Below are 8,083 nucleotides of genomic sequence, written 5' to 3'. Positions count from 1 at the left end.
TGTTTGACAAGTACATATATAGAGTCCCATTCATGATAAGAATGCAACTTCCACACCGAAATAATTTTCTTTTGTTGTAAGGTAAAGGGCTGTCCATATGTTTATTTTACCATCAAAAGAATTATTGATAAATTAAGATAAATGTCATAAATTCGATTTGAAACGCCTTTTCAAAACTACTATGAAACTATAACACGTTACATAAGAAATATTTTATCTTCAGGTCTAGTTTTTAGAATAATCACTTTAGAATTATGTACTTATGATCACTCATTTACTTGAAAGTTTGTATTTTCTGAAAACTTATACTTATCTCAGCAACTGCACCCTTCTCATCGTATGTATAAGATAAACACAGTAGTTTTCTATAAGTATCAAAAAGAATTACCTTTTTTTAATTTAATTGACATTTTATTTTTGCAATTGCATGTAAGTAGTCCATTAAACATTCAGTTCATTGTAATTTTTTGGCAATTAGTTTTTCTAGTGTTCACTTTGATAAGAACTAAGTTTCAATATACGTTTCTGCTCTCTTATCCAGTATTCAAGCACGTCTTTAAAATATAATTGGAAGGTTGTTTTTTTATTTATTAAATTACTGTAAACAGTACTTTGAGTATTTCGAATTACCAAGAAATATCTTATCCGGACTACTACCACCTTCTCTTTTTTTAGTAAAACTTCAACTTCGTACTTTATTTTGCATTTTTTTACTTTTTTTCTACGAGCGTCACTGATGATAAAATTGAGAAAGGAAATGGTGAATATGTCAAAGCGACAACCACCCGACCATGAGTCTTGTGTATACGAGTCGAGCACCTGGTGTTATCAAATTTAACCCCGTGTGACATCAATTTTAGCTGAACTAGTATATTTTTAAGAAGCCCGCTTACTGGTACGAGATTTTCTCGCTGTATTGCAGACCCAATGGTGGCATTGGAATTTTCTACTATATGGTCGGGTTGTCGTCTCTTTGACATATTTCCACGTTTTCATTCTCATTTTCATTATTATAGAAGAATGTATTTTGTTTGTTAAAAAGACTGTTATGTATTCACAGTATAAATAATGGAACTTATAAAGCAGGTAAAAAATTAAGATTTATGTCCTGATTTATTGCGATGTTGGCAGTTTAAAACTAGTTGGTAATGAATTTCTCCAGATTGTTCATATGTTCAACATTATCTTTTACTTTCAAAGACTATGAAAAAGTAACAAAGATATCATAAGATTTTATGAACTATTTGTTGTATAGGATTTGAAAAAAAAAGTGCAGGTTAGTAGGCAAAAAATGTGGTTGGCCCTTATATGGATACAAGTAGAGGATTCTAAATATCTGATTAAAAGTTCAAACAACAACAGTTGCAAACATCCCGTGTTGTTAGTTTGGGGAAAATCAAAGAACACGCAAAATGTTTTAAAATCTGGTCCTGAGGTTCTTCTCATTTTAATTGTACAAATGCACCTTAAGACTAAAATCAGTATCATTTGTAATTGGAAAACCACTGTTGACAGATTTCATCGCATGTATAACAGTATCTATTTTTGTAACATGTGTTTAAATACTAGTAGTTAACGGTCTTAATTTAATTTCAAATGAAGATTTTTTTTCTAGTGTTTACATATACATGTATACCCCGTACCTTCACTTATTTATATTAATATCTGGGTTCTAGTTAAACAAATATAGCGGGGAATGTCAACTGTCACCCAGATTAATGATACATATTATACTAATTTTTTGAAAAACGATGTAATGATTGAAAAAATTGATTTGTAAATGCTTCATTTCAAATGTCAAGATAAACTGTTTCAAAGCAAAGTAATGAACTGTAAATCTTTCTCATACAGACAAAATACAATTTAATGCATCGAACACATATTTGTGAAACGAATTTACATTGTAACTAAAGTGTCAATAACATGAACATTATATTTATGATATTAGCTAGATTTATGATTGGCTGTACATTTTTTCCACTATCAATCAGTCCCTTAAATATTCGTTCGCTGTATTGATTCATATTAAGTTTTGCATTTTCAAATTTGGACCTATTAAGCGTAATTGGTACGGATGGTTCTTTGTAAAAAGTAATGTAGTAAATCAGATCATTATTATGAAAGAGAGATAACTCAATTGAAAAAAACATCAATAGTTGTCAGTAATGAGTAGGTCCCACAACGTGCGAATGTACTTCGGTTACAAAAAGAAGCATTCAATTCTTAAATAATTATGCTGTTATTTATACTAACCAACAATAAATGGAGGCAACGAAAAATGTATAAACACTTTTCTGAATAAGCATAGAAATGTAGTTTCAGTATTACCATCAAAAAAGAAAGATTCGTCTAAGTTAGTTTATCAAATTCTCATATAAAAAGTACTATCAAGAATGGCCTGCGTTAGGTATTTGAGGTAAGTCAATGAAATATTGATGAGTGCTGCATCTGTAGGTTGTACATTCCTCCAGGGGGTATGAAGAGTGTTGTGCTTCTAAGTGGCGGAAAACTAGACATTGGTAGACGGATTGGATGTGAGATAATTAGGTTGAGGATACTGCTGGATTGAACTTGCTCAACGTGCTGGTCTGTTTGTTGTTATTGTTGTCAGTCATGACTATTATAACATCATAGACGGATGCTTGTTTGAGATTACCCCGTCTAACGGCTTCATGTGCTAGATATACTGTCTTCCTTCTGGTTTTGATAAGGTATTAAACTTATACCCACGTTTTTTTTATTCTAGGTCCTCGTTGATATTTTGGGAGGCTTAAAGCAATTCAGTTCTCTTGTTACATTTCCTCTATTAACTTAAGTTCGGTTGTGTTTTTAAATGGCACTATCGTATAATCAATCCTAAATACAAATGCGTTCAATTTCAAATCCTTCTTTTTCCATTTTATTTTATCGCAATTCTTGAGATTCTACTATGGACATAAATGAATCAAAATTAAAATAATTATTTGTTCAAGTATCTCTATATTTATGTCTTAAATAGTATGTCATGTCTTTACTTTCAAATTTATCTATCTTATCTGGAAGTCATTTAAAGTTAATATCTTTCTTCAAACAAGTTGACAACATGGAATTAGTAAAACTATCATTTTTTTATATAAAAGTTGTAATAAATGTTTATCGGAAGAAGGCTTTATCGACAAAGAAAACTTCGATCAATGAATGATAAATGGACACCTTAAACTTTCGTATATACTGTTTACCCTTTATAATGGAATGTGTACTTTGGATTGACTGAAAACAATAAAGTGACATTCCTAAATAACTGTTTATTCATATTAAATCCAACATTTATGACGGCATGTTCTATAGTATTAATGTGTTGTAAAAGTGTTGATCGTGTGTACATTTTAAGTAGCGCTTTCTTTCTGTCAACGCTTTAACACATTCAGTTCCTAAATGTAATGTGTTTGCATTGGATGCTAGAAACACACAGGACAAACTGGAAAGAAAAATATTAAATTTTTTATTTATTACTTCAAAATATGTTTAGACCGTGACATGACTAGTGTTTTATGGTAACTTGAAGGTATAATACATATTTAAGCAATAAGTTGCGTAACGCAAAAGGATTCGCTATACGCATGATGGTAATAAGCATATTACAGGCACGCAAAGCTCTTCTTGGTGCTGAAGGTTCTCGCTGCATTAAAAACCCATTGGTTGCCTTCTGCTGGTGTCTGTTCTATGGTCGGGTTGTTGTCCCTTTGACTCATTCTCCATTTCCATTCTCAATTTTAAAGCTTGATTCATACTAGGTAGTAAAGATCAAACTAAACTATTAAAACTAAGCAAAAACAGAAAGCTTGTAAAATGCATACCATAAAAAATAAAAACTGCATATAGGCTCTAAATCGACAAAAATGATATATTATGAATCGATATATTGACTGTAATAACATTTGTGTAAATTTAACCAATGGTTGACATATAAAATAAAAATTGCCATAAACACACATGCAGTTTTTAAAAAAGTCAAACGGTGTTGTATTAACTAAAAAATATATGTTCCATGATTTGAATACAAAAAATTAGAGTTTGTATATGTCATCGTATGACTTGATCTAAAACAATGTTCTGGGAGTCATCATTCGTTAATTTCTCTGTTTAACAAATACTTATTTTTCCAAACACATATTGAATGAAAAAAAAAATACCTGAAATTTCTTGTTTGACAAAATATTTTTCATAAAACAAAATACAAAAATTGAACAGCATTATTTAAATGATCTACACACTGTGAAAGAAACGGCTATGCGTTAGAAATTTTGTTTTTGGAAAATATCCTTCTTTGTTAGATATTCTGTAAATGTCAAAGTAAAAATATATACAATTTGACAATGTGTGCATGTATATTACAAAAAAAGTGATTAAAATTATCTATACAAAAATTTATTGTCTTTTTGTATCATATTATGTACAGTACAATCATATATTCACATACATAAAAATAACCACGAAATCACACATCAAAGACGAGACTCGGTTCATCAAAATCCCCAAATGATCACATATTTAAATATACTTTATGTACCATTACAATTGAAATTGAAAAACATCATAAAGTTTCCAACTTAATCCTTTAAATGTGTATGGCACTTACGTCTGTAAGTCTGATATAAGTGCTTATATTTATAAATTGGTTTTTCTTTTAATATACATTAGGACTTATTTTCAGATGGTGTCATTAGTATTTTAATTTGAGCCAAGGTATACCATACAAGATATTCTCCTTTGTGATTAATTTTACAAAGATCACTTTTGCGTATATATCTAAAGAACCTTATATCAAATATGCAAAGTACTATATGTTATGACGTCAGAGTGTTTCCCAAATTCATACCTTAACCTCGTCTTTGCAGTCTTGAAAAGAAAAAAAAGAATTACAATTTAAAGACTAAAGAGTATTTTAAGTTTCATTTTTTTCTCTTTATTAATAATGAAGTACATGTTTTTGTGTACGTGTAATTGATTACTTCTAATAATTGTGTTCTCTGTCAATTTCTTTTAGAGTGGGCAATGTTTGTTTCTAATATTAAGCGAATTACTCAATGATTGATAAACCTTTTGATTTTATCAGCTCTGTTTGTTATATTTGCACATCTTTATCTCATTAAGAGGCCTATTACGTTACTTGGTATTTGCATACACACATATTTCTACGTTTAAAACAAACACCACACCTATTCCGTCTCGTTTATCAAATAGTTAGATTAACTTTTTCAGTTTTGGATGGATGGGTCCTTACACAGAATACATACAGAGACTCGGAAATAAAGAAGATAATGTTGCGCGAAAATAAACGAAAACAAACCACCATCAGTTTGATATTAAGTCGGAAAAACTTCTGCTATATGTAATATAAATAGATTCTACCACTGAATCGAGTGTGATACGATATTTATCCACTCGAGGCAGATAAATTTTCAAATTTAAAACGCAAGGCTCGTCGAGCGTTTTAAATATTCAAAATTTAACTATCGAGAGTGGTTAAATATCGCATTACACGAGATTTGGTGGTGGAATCTCTTTCTCTTATGATTTTCAAACAATACGCAGGCAAACTTATTCCTTCTTTGCGACTTATCTGCAAAAAGATGTGTTCTTTCTATGTGACGTCATCGGGCATGGTCGCCTTTTTTCATGTCGTCACAATAGGAAATTCAGAGGAAAACAAGAAAATTCGACGTCATAATCGGATTTTAACCAATAAAGAACTGAGATCAAACACACCACACGTTGATTAAATTTGTTTATACAATGGGTGAAGAAGGGGATAAATTGATGAAAAATTTGAGAAAATAAAATTAATACTAGTTCGATTTTCCTTTCAATTAACATCGAAATACATAATGCTACATGTAGTTTTAGTTTCTTTTTCAAGATTAATTTTGAATAATAAAAAATCCCGCTATGCCACTATAATAAAATCAAAACTACATACAATTCTAGTTTCGAAATTCTCTTCCAAATAAACCTGAAATAAATGTTGAAGTTGTCTTTTTTATCTCGCATCCTGGGTGTTTACATTAACATTATCTACCATAGAACCTTTTTATTGCAATAACTTTTACGTGTGTGCATGCGCGCTGAAGAACAATTTCCTCCAACTTTTGATAGATAGTTGAATCTATTCAGTACTTTGCCCCAATATTTGTCTCTTCTCTTAATTTTTAACTATAAACTATAAAACGTATATATCAAAACTGTATTGAGCAATGTAATGCTTGTCAACAGAGAAATGTGTATATATCAACCGTTGTATTCTATATCCAAAGAACATTTTCCCATCATTTATCGAATTGCATACCCAAGTCAATGCTTTATCGGTTAGCATACACGAATAGGGGTGGCTCACAATTTGCATACATTTCTAACTTTAAATTATGAAATTCATTTTCGATCTGGTGTCATTAAAATGAAACCAAAATCTCTTTTTACTCTTTGATCGTCAGACTAGTCTTTATTTTGCAGACACATATTTAGGTTATCATCCATGTGAAGCAACTGCAACCAACCAAATCGCAATGATTTTTGTTTTGTTGTAAAGGAAAAAGCTGTCTTTACGTTAATTATATAATTCCTTCAAAGAAAAATAATGAAAAAAATTAAAGAAATTTGATATGTTCGATTAAGCTTTTTTTTAATATTCAGAAAGATAAACTGCTAAGACATAACACTAATTTTCGTCATCAGGTCTAGAAATTAGTTGTAAGTAGAACACTTTTTTAACTTAGTTATTTCATAGCTTTTAGTAAATGAATTTGTAAATACGCATATACTTCAAAGTTTTAAAATTTTTGATGAATTTTCTAAAAACTAATACCGAGCACCTGAGATCACCCCTAGTTTTTGGTGGGGTTCGTGTTGTTTATTCTTTAGTTTTCTATGTTGTGTCATGTGTACTATTGTTTTTCTGTTTGTCTTTTTCATTTTTAGCCATGGCGTTGTCAGTTTGTTTTAGATTTATGAGTTTGACTGTCCCTTTGGTATCTTTCGTCCCTCTTTTATCGCAACTGCACCCTTCTAATCTTTATGTATAAGATCAAACGAAGTACTTACCTATAAATTAATGAATATGTCTGGTTTATTTAATTTATAATTGGCATGTGTGCAGTAGAATGTAAGTACTAAGTAGTCCCTTAAAATTCTGAGATTAATTGAGAATAAAAATGATTGTTATATTGTTGATATGTAAACCCCTATCTTTATTTATTTATATTAATCGTTATGTTATAGTTAAACAAACATGGAAGGTAATGTGAACTACCTTACTAAGATAATTTCTATTTGTGATCCAAAGTAGGCGTAAAAAAACAAACTTTTGGGTGTAAAGATTGATTAACTTGATTTTTGAATGCTTTATTCCAAATTCACGATAAACTGTTCGGCAGATAAAAAAACACTTTAATGCATAGAGCAAATACTTGGTAACTACATATACCTTGTACATGTACCTGTACACGCAGTCAATACTCTGACACATTAATTAATTTTATACTGAATTATGTCCTTCAAATACAAGATAATAAGTTGTGAACGCTTCATGTATGGCATAAATATTTAAATAGCTCTCCGTCGGGTTTTTTTTTTTTTTTTTTTTGTCTTAGTTTATTTTTCATTCGTCATTTGATCCTTTGATTTGTTTATATTTTAGAATTTGATATTCGTTTTGGATTTTCACACAATAATTTATTCTCGAACATCATTTATCAAGAATTGATATTCGACTCTTAACTCTAGCATTATAATACACTTTCGATGGATAGGTGCTTAATCAGCAGACATTCAAATAGTCCGGCCAATCGGGGAAAAAATTGCTCAAATAATGAGGAAAGCGTCAATTTTTGCATGGTGGTACATTTTTGTGTACTGAGCAATATAAGCTATGGACCCACCCTCAAAATTCAAAATTGCAGCTTATTTCAAGATGGCTGCCGTACGTTCTAAAATATTTTCAAGTATTGCACAAACCACAGTGGATTTGATGCTGAAAGCACAAAAATCAACATATTTGAATGTACTTGGTGTACTTGATCTGATTTGATCTATCTTTGAAATACAAAAA

Source organism: Mytilus edulis, chromosome 6 (genome assembly GCF_963676685.1).
Source record: "Mytilus edulis chromosome 6, xbMytEdul2.2, whole genome shotgun sequence".
NCBI lineage: Eukaryota > Metazoa > Mollusca > Bivalvia > Mytilida > Mytilidae > Mytilus > Mytilus edulis.
Note: the sequence above shows the minus strand (reverse complement) of the source record.